We start from the raw sequence: 15636 nt of genomic DNA, 5'->3' as shown, positions 1-15636 counted from the left end.
TCTTGCTGTGTCTGGGCGGTGCCTGGCCCAACAGGGCCTGATCTCAGCTGGGGAAGGGACTGTCTCTGTGTCTGTGCAGCCCCTGGCACAACGGGGGCCCTGATTCTGCCTTGTCAACGGCAGCGCAGAAAGCCCTAGTGCCAAAAGAAGATGCGGGGGGGGAAGCTTTGCAAAAATCGGTCACACCAATAGGAAACCAGCCTCAGCAGTTTGTGACTTCACTTCCCAAAATTAGACACACACACACAGAACCCTGCTCAAACCGCCCCCTTTGCCAATGCACCACCTCACCTCGTCCAGGGAGATCTAGGTGGGAAGCTCCATGTGGGAGCGGTGATGGACGGCACCATCAAGGTAGGTTCTGGAGATGGTCCTCCAGGTGCGGGCGTCTCGGCTCCAACTGGCACTGGGCTCACGCTGGGCTGCGTTCAGTTCCTCTCTCTGGTGAGCGCCCCGGCTCCACAAACGCCCCCGCCCCCTGCTCTTTCCTTCTGGTACAAAAAATATCCTCTTCCTTCGCCCCAGAGAGAGACACCCACGGTGCTGCTCAGCCAGGGCCGGCTTTAGGCCAATTCAACCAATTCCCCCGAATCGGGCCCCGCGCCTAAGAGGGCCCCGCACACAAGCCCTGACAGTGCGCTGTACCGGGGTGGCCCAGCTTCCCCAGGGGGCAATTTAAAGGGCCTGGGGCTCCCAGCAGGGACTGGAGCCTCAGGCCCTTTAAATTGCCACCAGAGCCCCACTGCTAGAGCTCTGGGGGCTATTTAAAAAGTCTGGGGCTCCCCTTGCTTCTACTGCCCCAGCCCTTTAAATAGCCCCTGGAACCCCACTGCTTTGCCAAGGCTCCCGTGGCTATTTAAAGGACGGGGCCAGAAGCAGGGGAGCCCCAGGCCCTTTAAATAGCCCCCGAACCCCGGGCTGCTGCTGCTGCTACCCTGGTGGGGAGGGAGGAGGAGGCACTTACCGTACAGGGTGGGCGGTACCCCTGTACCCGCACCCTGCCTGCACCCAGCGCCGCACTCCTGCCCTGCCTGCAGCCAGCCCCTGCCCGCACCAGCCCCGCACCTCCTGCCCTGTCTCCAGACAACCCCTGCCGCACGCCCTGCCTGAAGCCAGCCAGTCCCGCACTCCTCTGTGTCCAGCGCTGCCAACCCTTGCCACACCCCTGCAGCCCTACCTGAAGCCAGTCAGCCCACCCCACACACCCCTGCCTCCAGCCAGCCCCACACCCTTGCCCTGCTTGCAGCCAGACCCTACCTCCAGTCAGCCCCTGCCCTGCCTCCAGCCAGCCCCATGTCCACTGCTGCCCTGCAGTTCCCAGGGCAGTAACCCTGCTTCAATGAGGGGCAGGGAGCAGCTGGGACCCACACATGGGCACACCCTAGGTGTCCAGAGAGCAAATGTGAAAAATTGGAACAGGGGTGGGGGTAACAGGAGCCTATATAAGAAAAAGAACCCCAAATCGGGACTGTCCCTATAAAATCTGGACATCTGGACACCCTAGCACACCCAGGAGTGGCGCGGGATCCACACACATGAAACGGAGCTCAGTTCTAGTTCAGGCTCATCTTTTTAAAAAAGAACTTTAGGTCTGGTTAACGTACATCTGTATTTTCCCAGACATGTCCAGCTTTTTGGTTCTTAAATCGCCATCCGGGAGGAATTTTTTAAAATACGGACGTATGGTAACCCTATTGGTACAAAAAATACATACTGTGGCACATCCCTTAAAGCAGAACTTTTTACAGGGAACCGGTTGCTAAGAAATGAAAGGCTTTTTTTTACATGTTTTTTTTTTTTAGTCATCCCTGCCGGGGCCCCGCCAAAAATGTTCGAATTGGGCCCCGCACTTCCTAAAGCCGGCCCTGTGCTCAGCACCCGCCTTCCCCCCTTCCCCCATTCCCAGGAGCGTGCGGGAAGGGGGTCAGGATTGGGGAGAGCCTGTGTCCCAAGGGGAGGGTATGGGGGCTTGCCCTCCTCGCAGCATGGGGGTACCAGTAGGCACCTTCATGGACGGCAGGTTATATCTGTGCAGGTGCCCGGCTCCAGGAATATTCAGGGCTGGGGCCCTGCTCCAGCAATATTTGGAGCTGGGTCTCTCTCCGGCCCTGCCTGGATTGGGCCCCAGCCCCGCGGGCCTCTCCCTGCCCTGCGTGTCCCCCCCTCCCCCCGCCCAGCCCGCGTCCCTGCCTGACAGAAAGCAGCACCAGCCTCTCCCCTACCTGCTCTGTGCTGCGGGAGATCTGCTCCCGGCAGAACTGCTGTCTGCTGCCGCAGGGTCCTAGCGCCTGCCCACCCCTAATAGCAAGGCAGGCTGCCCTTACCCTGCCCTTCCGCCCTCACCCTGAGCCTCCCAAGGCCCCAAACCTCATCCCCAGCCAGAGCCCTCGTCCCCTGCACCCTAATCCTCTGCCCCAGCCCTGAGCCCCTGCGCAGCATGAACCCCTCATCCCCGCACCCTAATCCTCTGCCCCAGCCAGAGCCCTCATCCCCTGCACCCTAATCCTCAGCCCCAGCCCTGAGCCCCCTGCGCAGCATGAACCCCTCATCCTCACCCCACACCCCAAACCTCTGCCCTAGCCCTGAGCCCCTCCTGCATCATGAACCCTCATCCCCAAGCCCCAGCCAGAGCCCTCATCCCCTGCACCCTGATCCTCTACCCCAGCCCCCACAGCATGAACCCCTCATCCTCAGCCCCACAGCCCTCACCCTGCACTCCCTCCTATCCCCAAACTCCCTCCCAGAGCATGCACCACCTCACCCTTCCTATGCCCCCAGCCCAGAGCCTGCACCCAAACTCTGTCCCAAAGCCTGCACCCTCATCCCTCCTGCACACCCATGCCCTGCCCCAGCCCGGAGCCTGAACCCAAACTCCCTCCCAGAGCCTGCACCCTCACCCCTCCTGCACACCCACGCCCTGCCCCAGCCCGGAGCCTGCACCCAGCACCCAAACTTCCTCCCACAGCCTGCACCTCACCCCTTCCTACACCCCCACCCCCAGCCCAGAGCCTGCACCCAAACTCCATCCCAAAGCCTGCACCCCCAATCCCTAGCCCAGGACCTGCACCCCATACCTCCCCGAAACCCCGCCCAGAGCCTTAGGCAGGTGGGGGCAGAGTTTGGGGGGGTGGAGTTGGGGGGGGCGGGTTCTGGGCACGACCAAAATTTCTACAAACTTGCCACCCATGGCACCTATGGATGGTCCCACCAAGCAGGGCCAGGACAGAAATGGGAGGCCTGTGCCCCAACATAGAGAATCTGGGGTGCAACCTCACTTAACAGGTCAGTCTGTCCTTTCTGACTGTCCCATTCCAGCTTCAACTAGCGCTTGTGGTTCATTCGCTCTTTTCATTCCTTTCCTTCTCTAGCTTGTATGTTGTTGCTTTCTTCTTTCCCCTCTACCTTTCATGCTCTTCCTTTCTTTCCTTCTTTCTAATGTTTTTTCTCTCCTTTCTTTCTTTCTCTGCCTTTCACGTTCTTTTCACTCTCTCTCTCTCTCTCTGGTTATTTTTTCACTCACTCGTTTTCCTCGCTTCTTCCGAGCCAAGCGGGTTCTCCTCCCACACAGATTTTGACAGGTTTTCCTCCTGATCAGCAAGGGATTAAGCACGTCTTCAGTGGGGTTTGGCATAGCAAGGAGCAGGCTGGCCGGGTGTCTTTGTGCCGTCTGCTGGCCATGCATAGGCATGGTCCTCCCCTCCTCTGGCCGTGACCTCGGTTGCTCTGTAGCTTTGAAGCCTTCCTTGGAGCTATCAGCACCAGCCACCTCTGCTCTAGGTGCCCAGAGGAGGAGAGGTGCTGGCTCCCGCCTGGGACTCTGCCTCCCTCCTGCCTTTCCTGACTATGAAGCCTGGCCCTGGCACTGCTTCCTTCAAGTGCCAAGTGGACAAGAGGTAACATGTGGCTGCAAGCAAATGGCCAAACTTGTGGGCCTCATGTGAAGCAGCAAGAATCCCAATGACCTGGTCAAAACACAGGGTAACAAGTTCTAGAGGCCCAACCAATTTTGGCCATTCACCACCCAGACCTGGCTCCTGTGGGCAAGTCACCCAGCAGGAGGGGGAGATTTGCTCTTGCAGAGCTGGACACAGGGAAATTGAGCACTGGAAGTTCCAGGACTTTACCACAAGCCAACACAAGGTCCCACTGAGATTTGAACTCAGATGGCAGGATTCTGAGTCCTGAGTGCTGCCCATTACACCATGGGACCAGCTCATGCTGCCTTCTCTGCACATCGGTGAACCTCACAAGGCTGGCTTGTGTAAGGGACTGTCAGCCCCATACTAAAAGTTAGTGGGGGTTCGGTTGGCTAGTTCCCAGCACCAATAGAAGGGGGAAGGGCCAATGGGAAATCAGGACCCTGAGACTGACAGTCCCCAGGGGCAATGGGGAGAGGCCAAAGCTCCAAGTTAGCCGCACTGACAGGCCAGGCAGTGCAATGAGGGAGTCACCAGGCCAGGGGGTCCCATCCTCCATGGGAGCTGGAACTGCCTGGGCCAGAGTGCGGCGGAGCTAAGGAGAGAGCAGGAGCCCGAGAAGAGCCAGGGAGCAGAGCTGCACCAGCCAGGGAGAACCAGAGCAGATCCGTGCTAGGAGCCGAGCCGCAGCAGCACGAGCCACAGAAGCTGCCCAGGGAGCAGATCTGTGCTGGGAGAAGAGCTGCAGCAAGCGGAGCCAGAGGAGCAGCCCAGGGAGCTGGAGGCAGAGCCGCAGCAGCACTGGGGCTGGATGCAGTGAGCAGTGTGGGAGAGCGAGGGGGACCCTGGGCAGAAGGCCCAGTGCAAGGAGATGCCACCCGTCAAGAGATCTTGCAGGCCAGACTTTCAGGGGGAGGGGGATCATATCCCCTACATGGGGGCTGACACTGGGACAAGGGGCCTGTCACCTAGAGCATGTGGCCACTGCCAGAGCAAGTGTCCAGCCCGTGGTGTCCCTGCAGCACAGCCAGGGCCTAGGGGAGGAGGCCTGGGACATGTGAGGGAGAGACTGTGACCTGCCCTGACCCTCCAGAGACGCTGGTTGTGATCTCCCTGCGCCACAGAACAGGGTGACGTGTTTTCCTTTCCCATCTTTCCTTATGTTTTGCATTGATTGCTGGGTAATAAATGGTGTTTGCTTGAAGCACATGCAATGAGGAGTGGGTCAGGGAAGTGCCCAGAGTGGGGACACTGTAGCCCTGTTCAAGTGATCATGACAAGATTGGGGGTCATCAAACCCCCCAGGATTCCTGGGCCCGGCCTTGTTGGGGTGACGAGGTCTCTGCCGCACAGGAGAGTAGAAAGAGCCTCCTTGGGGTCAGGCAGCCTCTGGGTAGGGACTCAGATCCTTTCTCTGGCTAATTGCACCAGGGTCGTGTATAAACCAGGGAAGTTCCCCACAGTAGCCAGACCTGAACCCCCTGTACACTTGTGCTCTGTCCTCACTGCTTCTCTGCTTCTCATCTCTGCTGCTCCCCCTCTGGGCTTTCTCAGCACCTGGCCCCACAGCGCTTCCTGCCAGCCAGAGACACTGTGTTCTAGGCCTGCTCCTGTGGATGTGGCCTCTCTCCTGATTCCTGAGGAAAGGAACCTTTCCAGGAAATGGCCACAGCTTCTGGGAATCCACATGTGGCTGGTGGGCAGCACCAGGAATCATTTGGCTCCTGGCACACAAGGCAGCTTAGAAGCTCAGTGCCTAGACAAGGGCTTGAACCCTGGACTCTCACATTAAGAGCCTGATGCGCTACCTACTGAGCTAGTTGAGACCCTCTTAATCATTCACCACAAGAGCGAGTGAGCAGGCAGGCAAACGAGAGGCACAAAAAGTCTCCAGAACCCAGGGCCGCCCAGAGGATTCCGGGGCCTGGCTTCGGCGGCAGGGGGTCCCCGCCCAGCAGTAATTCGCAGCAGGGGCCCTTCCGTTCGGGACCCGCGCCGTGCCCTCGAAGACCCGTGGCGGGGGCCCCGCCACCGATTACCGCCAAGACCCAGCGGCGGGTCCCGCTGGGCGAGCACCACCGGCGGGGACTCCTTCCGCCCGAGCGAACGACCTCCTCCGCCGGCGAAGATGGGAGAAAAGAGTTTCCGGGCCCCCTGGAGTGAGTGAAGGACCCCACTCCAGGGGCCCCGAAAAACACTCGTGGGGGCCCCTGCGGGACCCGGGGCCTGGGGCAAATTGCCCCTCTTGCCCCCCCTCTGGGCGACCCTGCCAGAACCCCTCCTCTTTTTCTGCACAGCCACTGCCTGTCAGCCGGATTCCTCCTCCTCCTCCCTCCTGTGCCTCAGTGCAACTAAATCTCCACACCTAGACAGCCGGTCCATCCTGCACCCCAATCCCCATGCCTGATCCTCCCTGCCAAATCCCTGCACCTGGCTCCAGAGAATTAAGTGTCACGTGTCGCTGGGAACTCGATTTCTTGTGCCCAGAGAGTCTCGGCCCCCCTCAGTAGATGACCTGAGAAACACAGTGTCCGGCTTTTCCAAAGAAGTGCTTGGAGGGGTTTTTATCATGTTACCATGTGGCCTAATGGATAAGGCGTCTGAGTGTGGATCAGAGGACTGACGGTTCAAGTCCCTTGGTGGTTGTGTTTCTGCAGTTTTACTGTTTTGCTGAAAGTCCTGCTCCCTTCAGGGCTGGAACCTCTTCTTGGCTGCTCAGGCCAATGCTCTGGCTTCAGCTAGAGCCCCGGGAAGGAGTTGGGGGTTGGGTGTCACAAAGGTGCTTCCAGTCTCGCCTTTGCCCTTCCTGACTTGGGTTAAAGAAAATGGGCGGCTGCCCGGCTAGCGTGTGGAGCAGTTTCCTCTTCCAAGTGTGTGCGCCTGTCCCTGTGCTGGAGGGTACTTGCTACACAGTGTCTTCGGAGCCTGGGTGTTTTTCTGCTTCTCACCAGCTGGGGAAAAGCCTCTTGGGGTAAAATCTCCTGCCCCATTGCAAAAGTGAGCATGGAGAGTGGGACCAGTCAGAGGCCCCACCACAGGGGCTGGCCCTGCTTTGCTACCATCTTGTTACCTTGGCCACAGAGCATCAGCAGCTGCCCCGCATGCTGGTGATCTTCAGTGGGTGTTTGGCACGGCAGGGAGCAGCCTGGCTGGGTGTTTTTGTGCCTGTCTGAAGGCCACACCTAGGCATGGTCCTGCCCTTCTCTGGCCCTGACCTCAGTTGCTCTGTGGCTTTTAAGCCTTCCCTTGGAGCTGTCAGCACCAGCTGCCTCTGCTCCAGGTGCCCAGAGGAGGAGAGGTGTTGCTGGGTCACTTTTACAGATGCCCCATCCCTGGTACTGCCCTTGCTCAGCTGCGCAGAGGAGCTTCCATCCCCAATCCCTGCCTGTCACTGCCCAGCAGCCCTCTGGCACCATTCCTGAGGGTCAACCTGCCTCGCTCTCTTCCTGCCATGTTGGGAAAGACAGCTCCCATCTCTCCTTGTTAAAGGTCAGGTGGGCCAACTAGGGGCAGAAGCCCATTCTATGTTTTCCTACTGCAGAGCCCAAGCTCAGGGACTCACCTTGGGTGCAGGCACTGCTGTGCTCCCAGAAAACAAGCCACCCCTGTACAAAGAGGGATGAAAGGGCCTGCCAAAGCCCGGGATTGAACCAGGGACCTTTAGATCTTCAGTCTAATGCTCTCCCAACTGAGCTACTTTAGCAGATGCGGTGTAGTGTTTTGGCCTGATGCTTCTCTGTCTGGGAAGTTTTTGTCAGCAGTTGCACACAAAAAGGACAGGAAAACGAACGGCTGCTCCACACCCCACCGAGGAACCCGGCGCCCTTAGCTGTGGGGAGTAAGAAGTGGCTGTTGGCTGACAGGGCCTGTCCCCGAGGAGCTGGAGCAGCAGCTGCCGCCTCCCCCTCGGCTCCAGGCTGTGGGAAATGCTCATTGCCTGGCTGCATGGGCGGCTGCTGCTCCGTGCTCTGGAGAGCGTCTGTATTGCTCTGTCAGCCCCCCGTCTTCACTGAGCCAGTCTGGTAAGGTCCCAAGTGCCCCCTCCGGCCTGGCAGCTGAGAGTCTGTGCAGACATCAGCCCCTGCCAGCCCCACAGGCAGCAGCAGCGCCAGCCCCCAGCACCACAGGGCACTCGATGCACTTCCTGAGGGGAAATGGCCTGGCGTCCAGCTGCTAGAGTGAGAGCCAGGAGAGCAGTGTCTGGCTCACCGTGGGGGAGAGAAGAGACCTGGTGAGTGCGGATCTCCCTCAGCCTCCCCCGCAATGCTGGTCAGTTGTATTGTCACTGTGATAGTCAGTGCTTCCCTTCAGGGCCGGCCCTAGAGGGGTCTGTGACAAAGCCCCCACTTTCCACCCCAGGCCCTGCCCCACCCCACCCCACCCCTTCCTCCAAGCCCCCTCCCCTGTCCCATCTCTTCCCAGCCTGCACCTTCCTGCCCCATTCCTCTCCCTCCCCACCTCTTCCTTCCTCTCTGCTCCTCCCCCGCCCAGTGCCTCCTGCACCCCACTGAACAGCTGATCACTGGCAGGTGGGAGGGGCTGAAGGAAGAGGAGGAGCTTGTCAGCAAGGCCTGTAGTGGGTGTGGGGAGCTGGCTGCCAGTGGGCACTGAGCACCTATTTTTCCTCTGTTGGTTCTGCAGCCCGTAGCTCCCATGGAGTCGCTGACTTGGTTCCTTTCGCACGCTAGAGAGAGGAGCAGAACCAGGGCTATGGCTGATCTATGGGGCACCAGGTGAGTGGCAGAGGCTTCAGGGGCTGAGAGTTTGCCTGACCTCTGGGACACAGTGTGAGGGGTGTCCCAGGGATCTCTATGAAAGGAGCAGAACAGGATTTCCTTGGGGTGGGAGAGAATTGAGAGTGTCTCAGGGGTTGTACAGAGGTATTGCCTGGGTGAGGGACTGGCTAAAACACAGGCCTTGCTGTGAGCAGGATTTAAACCTGCACAGGGGAACCCTATCTGATTTCAACTCCAACACCTTAACCACTGGCCATCAGCACAAAACTATCCCAATGCTAGCGAAACTGGTAAAGAATCACAACGTCCAGGCTTGAAGTCATCTGAACTACAGGATTCCCACCGCAACCTGGCTCCCAAAGCACACGGGGGGATTTGGGGTTTGTTCTCTTTGCTTAGCCGTGTGCAGTAGTTCATGCTCCAATACGTCTGTTAGTCTATAAGGTGCCACAGGACTCTTTGCTGCTTTTACAGATCCAGACTAACACGGCCCCTCTGATACTCCTAGTGACACTCGCCAATGGATCCCCATCCTCCACCCACCCTGAGGCAGGCAGGAGCGGATCATTATTATCCCTACTTGAAAGAGGGAGAAGCTAAGGCTGAGAAAGGAGAATTGACTTGTCTTAGGTCGCACACTCAGCCAGTGGCAGAGTTGAGAATAGGACCCAAGAGCCCTGATTTTCAAACTAACCATCAGACCTTGAATTTCAGACATTGAATGACCTGAATAAAGTGCTCGGATGAGCTCCAGACCAACAACAGTGCACAGTAATTATTCAGCAAGTATTTGAGGAGAACTGCAATGTTAGAGAGAATCATGAACTGCTCAGAGACAATTAATGCAGAGAAGCAGCAAAATTCATCAAACATATGACTGGTTATGACTTATTTACTTGGGCTTAAAAGAGAACAACAAGGACCTGAATCTTCTCCTGTCAATAACCCCTGCTCAGCCAATCAGGTAGAGACTGAGGACGGGAGGCTGAGGGTTCTCACCAGAGAGCCCAAAGGATGGCCCAGGTAACTGGTGGGGATCACTGCCCCAGCACTATTTCAGCCCCACATTTTTGGGTGGACCTCCCACAGTGGGAGCTGCTGAGCACTCCCCCGCAACACACACACACACACACACACGCACACACACACTTCTCCTGCTGTTGGGAGGGAACAGGAGAAAGGACAAAAGAAGTAAGAGACAAAGAGAAAGGAGGAAGGGATGGATGGAGGAAAAGGTGGAAAAAAGGACAAACCCTAATATCCCCTGTGATTCTAAGGACAAAATCCCAGGTGCGCAATAAAATTCTGCCTCCTTAAGCTCGTGTTTTCCATGCCTAAAATTCAACTGTCACCAGATGGATCCAGACTGAACAGGTTTCCAAACCTCGAGGAGGCTCTTACCTTCTAAACAGGGACGGCTGTTTTCAGTTAAATCAGGAAAAGGGAAGAGAAAACTGAAAGAGGGTTCCTCTCTCCTGGCGCTCACGTCCGTGAACCCGAATACTCTCTCAGTCCTCAAAGAGAGACCTGGAGAAGGAGACTTGCAGCAAAGCCACAGGGGTGTCTGAGGTTTCCCTGGCCCCTTGCCACTGTCGTGCCTGGCTGATGTCAGCATCTCTCTGTGAGGTCACCACCTCCCCACCACCTTTGACCAATAGTCTGAGGTCTTGCAAAAGGCCTTTGTGATGTCACTGCCACACCCCTCCCTTGCTGGGCTAATGTCCTGCCCCTGCCCAGGCACTTTGGAGGTTTGAGCTACTCCCTGTGGATCACCCCACTCAAGGAGCGTTCGTTCTAGGCAGCAAGCCGCAGGGCCGGCTCCAGACCCCAGTGCGCCAAGCAGGCGTGTGGGGCGGCATTGTCCTGGCAGGGCGGCATTTGGCTCAGCGGACCTTCCGCAGTCATGCCTGCCGATGCTCCACCGGAGCCGTGGGACCACGAGACCGTCCGCAGGCACTTCTGCCCGGCCGCTGATCGGGAAGGGCGCGCGAGCGGGTGCAGCGCCGCCGCCTGCTTTGGGCAGCGGAATTTCTAGAGCCACCCCTGGCAATCTGGCAGACAGGAAAACATCAGACGCTGCTCCCAATGCTACACTCAGTTTTTCAGAAATTAGTCGACTTATGGCGAAGAGACCATTAGAGCATCTAGTCTGACCCTGCATATCAAATGCCTCCTGTGTGACACAAGAGCTACTTTTGGGGCAAACACATTCCAGAAAGGCAGCTAGTCTTCATTAAATGACATTCCTTGGTAGCTTGTCCCTGTGGTGAATCATCCTCGCTGTTGAATATTTGCATCTTATTTGTGTAACCTTTGGGGTATAGAGAGCATGGCCCCTATAAATCTTTTTCCCAGAAGGAGGGAGGAGAAAGGCAGTCTTCAGGCCCTGGAAAGGAAGGGGAAAAACTCGTAAAGAAGCCTGAGAAGGACAGGCCCAGGGACAGCCCAGGACAGGAGCCAGAGGTGCACTGTGCCAGGGGAATCGCCGAAGAAGGACAGGCCGGGCCGGACCCTGTATCATGGCTGCCCAGGAGCTGCATGGGGCTGTGAGTACTGGGGCTGGTGACTCTGCATTGGGAACAAGGAAGGAGGCTGTAGCTAGTTAAGTGGGAGGGGGTCGCTCTCTGGGCTTTGCAGAGAGCGGCAGAAGAGGGCACCGAGGGGTTTGCTGGGGAGAGTTCACTGGCACTGAAGATGACCAGGGAGCACCCAAGACTCACCACTGGACTGGAACGTTGCTCAGGACTCGTGAACTCTGTCGCAGACACATTGCTCAGTGTCTGCCCTGTCAGACTGTGCTCCCACTGGGCCCGTGGGACCTGGGTTTAAATGCAACCCTGTTCTACTGCTCCCTCTATATTTCACCTTGTTGTTTTTCTCCTCTCATCCCTCTGTAAATAAATCTCTCCCTTTGTTATGTCCATTGTACTTTTCCTGTGGGTGGGTGTGTGTGTTCACTCTGGGGGGTTTGGAACAGGTGCCCCTGGGGTGGAAGGGATTTCTCCTGCTGCCTTCCTGCGCGCGCTGTCTCTTGGCCAGAGCTGCCTGCAGAGCAGACTCCATTTTGGCTATGAGGGCGCTAAAGTTACATTTGTAATATGAATTTGTCTTTTTTCACCTTCCAGCCACTGGGTCTTGTTATGCCTTTCTCTGCTAGATTAAAGAGCCCTTTCATACCCCATCTTTTCTCTCCATTAAGGCCCTTCAACACTTCAATGAAGTCACCTTTCAATCTTCATTTGATAAGCCGAAACAGGTTGAGCTTGTTATAATAGCTCACTAGACGGCATTTTCTCCAGCCCTCAGAACATTTATTGGCTCTTTGGTCATCAGATTCCTGAACTGCAGCTGGATGTGGTTCTTGTTCTTCTGCACAGCACAGCTCCTGGAGGGATCTTGCAAATGTACATTTGTATGATACCTTTGTTTAATTGATGAAAACATAAACTAGACACTTCGAGGATTGGAACTGATTTCAGCCGATGGACAGCTTTGCTAGGTTTTTATGCATTTGGACAGCAAAATGTTGAGTGTTTACATTCATATCAAGCACCCCTGTATAGTGGAGCTCCTGAACATAATGGAGAATGGAAATGAAAATGTTTTCCTTTTTTAAAAAAAATAGAAGGTTATAAGAGAACAGTGGGGTTTGAACTGAGGACCATTTAAGCGGCAGTTAAGCACTATACTACTGAACTATACCCCCATACTGATAGGAGTATAGAATCGTGATCTCCACAAATTTGAAGGACAGACCCTGCTTCATTGAGCTCCTTTGCCCATTCCCAGACCACAGGTGGTTTTTTTAAAAATGGGGTTTGATTAAACTTCTTAAATGTGGCAAACACTACAGCTTGGTAAAGACACCACTGATATAGCTACTCCCACTGACATAGCTGCCACCTCTGGGAAGTGGATTAACTTCCACCCACAGGGAAAACTCTCTCCATCAGCATAGAGCAGTGGTTCTCCAAACTGTGAGTCAGGACCCCCAAAGTGGGTCATAACCCTGTTTTAATGGGGTCACCAGGGCTGGCATTAGACTTGTTGGTGCCTGGGGCTGAAGCCAAAATTCTGAGCCCCACCACCCAGGGCTGAATCCCCCAAGCTTTGGTTTTGCCGTCCCCTAACTGGATAAGAGGGCACAGTGTGAAATGTTTGGGGACCACTGGTTTAGGGTGACGTTCTCAATCACTTCTATGAAGTCCAATAAAAGCTATTCCTCACCCACCTACCCCTCCATCAGGACCGACTAGGTATGTTCTGCTGCCCTTCACTCATGCAGGAAGGATAATAACATTTCATTCCACTCAATCATAAAGTGATTTGTAACCTGCCACCAGCCAAAACTGGTCATTTTTGGGAAAGTGGCCCCATCATGCTGCATATCTAGGCAGAGTAGGTTTGTCTATGCAAACATCATCTGTTCCTGAAGTCTTTCCCCCAGCTCCTCACTAGATGTGAGGAGGGAGCTCATTCAGCCCCTGCTTCCGCTTAGTATTTAAAAATGCCTTATTGCCCCTGTCTCTGCTGACCTTAGATTTCTCCTCCTGTCCTTTTTTTTACAGTTATGATGAGGTGGCTGAGTGGTTAAGGTGATGGACTGCTAATCCATTGTGCTCTGCACGCGTGGGTTCAAATCCCATCCTCATCGGATGCATTTAGTCTTCACCCATCCTTTATAGACAACCATCTCCCCATTTGGTATAATGACAGATCAAACAATGGTACTTCTTGCAAACAGAAACTCAGAACGCCCTTACTTTAAATAAAATGTCTAAATCCCAGATTTCTAAAAAAAAAAAAAAAATTCTCTAGTTCTGTATTTCTTAGTTTTTATCTCAAAAGGGAACATCCTCCTCATCTCCCTCAACCACCCTGGCACCTCCCCAAATTATTAAAATACCCTCAACCCGAGCAAGGCCAGAACAGTGAACCAGAGCTAGTGTCTAGACCAAGCTGTTCTGAAGGAGGCAACTCAAACATTTCCTCCCTGCTTCCCTTGGCAAGGTCTGACTGAGAAAACAAAATTCCGCAGACTGAAAATTTTCTGCTGAAACACCCATACTAGTCTGTTTGGGGACGTTGATTTGAATCTATTATTATTATTCTCTTCTGATTCATCTCAGTTCAGTGTTTGTCCTCCAGATGTGTTTACAGGTATTGAGGTGGGGGAGAGAGGCCAAGTCATGATGTCTCTTCCTCCCTTTCATAGTTTCTTCCAACTTGCTAGGAAGCTCCTTTGCTACCATGTGACTCAAGCAGTGTCCATTGTCGCTGTGCTATCTCGGAGAAGCCTGCATTGTACACGGTTCCTGGGATAGTCCTTGGGAGTGTGGATCCCTTCAATGGGCCAGCAGCGAGTCTGGCTCCTCCTTGTCACACCTGAAAGGCTGGTGGGGGGCATTTCCCAACCTCATAACATATCTCAGTAACACACACAGAGCAAAACTTCATAACTTCCCAACCAATGCGAGCACACACAATCCAACACGATATTAATGTTCAACAGATCAAGACTTTTGAAATGACACCTCACCAGGCAGACTTTGTACAAACCATCTCATCATTATATGAGAGTGGTGAATATGGGGCTTCCAGGTGCTGCTTTGAGCACAGCGTGCCACACCTGGGCTTCCATTGCAGTGGAGACGTCCCTTAGAGTCCATCTCTCCTGGGATAAAGATGGCAAAGGTGGCTGGCCTGGTCATCTGACTTGGGCTCCTGAGCCAAAGCTGAGGGGGGCTAAAAACTGTGGTGCAGATATTTGTGTTCACGCTGAAGCCTGGGTTCAGAAACCCTCACCTCATGGGGCCACCTCAGAGATTGGGCCTGAAGCCCATATGTCTGCACTGCACTTATAGAGGTTGGGAGGGAGTTTAGCAAGTGGAAACGGTAAAACCACATTGAGGGAACTGGACCACTGACCCATCAGCCTAACACCCAAACTTTCAGTAACCTATCATCAGTGCCTGTGGAGTGTAATTTAAGCCGGCAGGTCCATCTAGCTCCTGAATCTTGTCTTCTGACAGTAGCCACCAGGTGCCCCAAAAGCCACTCCTCAAGGTACCACTAGGAGTTGGAAACCAGAATCTTTGTCATGTGACAGGTGCTTTAATCAGCGAAACTATGACACCTGTATACAGCCATTGTGTCTGCCTCACACCTGAATCTCTGCCAATCCCCCACTGGGCCCTGACAAGCTTTGCTCATGTTTGGATTCTGTAAAGCAGAGGAGTGGGTAGTTTGGTCCCAAGGTGTGTGTGTGATTCTTTTATAGGTCTACACTACAAAATTTAGGTTGGAGAATTACATTACGAGCTGACAATGCAGTTATATTAACTCTAATCTCCAGTGTAAATAGTGTTCAGCTGTCAGAACTTTCTGGAGCTTTATTATGAAAGGGGAGGGACCCAACCCTCTGTAACAGGAATGCAGGGCAGATTTCACGGCAGGTATGTAGGGATACTTGTAGAGGCTAGGTTATGGTGATATAATGACTCAGCAGCATTTAGACTGACAATTTGTCACTTTGAGTTTGCTGCAAAAGCTCTAGGACTCCTCTTTGTCAAGGTGGTTTTATTTTTGTCACCAAAAGAGTGGAAGTTTTGTCACCAGACATGGCATTGTGTGTACCAGCCATGTTGCTGACCGAGGGACTGTTGTGTGTTTTTCACCTGAGCAATATAATGATGCTGAAATAACTTCTTTGTAGTGCAGACCTGTCCCACCACAATAATACACACACACACACACACATTACCACACACACAGCTTGTAAGCAAAAACCTCACTCTGCTCCTCTGCTTTGGTAGGACCCAAACACAAGCAAAGCTTGTCAGGCCCCAGGATGGTGGGAGTCAGGGTAAGTGGGCAGACACGGTAGTTTAGGCCACAGGTAGGCACCATGGCTTAGCTGCCTTAAAGTGCCTGTCTTGTAAACAGGAAATCCTGGGTTCAACTCCCAGTGGTGACTTGTTGTG

General features: G+C 54.6%; 3 non-coding genes across 3 annotated transcripts; 1 reads left to right on the top strand and 2 right to left on the bottom strand.

The window, feature by feature from the left end:
• Positions 1-4138: 4138 nt before the first annotated feature.
• Positions 4139-4210, bottom strand: TRNAL-CAG. Its single transcript has one exon. It is a non-coding gene; the product is annotated as a tRNA-Leu (tRNA).
• A 3337-nt stretch (positions 4211-7547) lies between these two features.
• On the bottom strand, positions 7548-7620 carry TRNAF-GAA. Its single transcript has one exon. It is a non-coding gene; the product is annotated as a tRNA-Phe (tRNA).
• A 5605-nt stretch (positions 7621-13225) lies between these two features.
• Positions 13226-13307, top strand: TRNAS-GCU. Its single transcript has one exon. It is a non-coding gene; the product is annotated as a tRNA-Ser (tRNA).
• The last annotated feature ends 2329 nt before the right edge of the window (positions 13308-15636 follow it).

This window comes from Mauremys reevesii, linkage group 17 (assembly GCF_016161935.1).
Source record: "Mauremys reevesii isolate NIE-2019 linkage group 17, ASM1616193v1, whole genome shotgun sequence".
NCBI classification, from domain to species: Eukaryota; Metazoa; Chordata; order Testudines; family Geoemydidae; genus Mauremys; species Mauremys reevesii.
The sequence above is the reverse complement of the archived record's forward strand: the minus strand, read 5'-3'. Positions and strand labels throughout refer to the sequence as shown.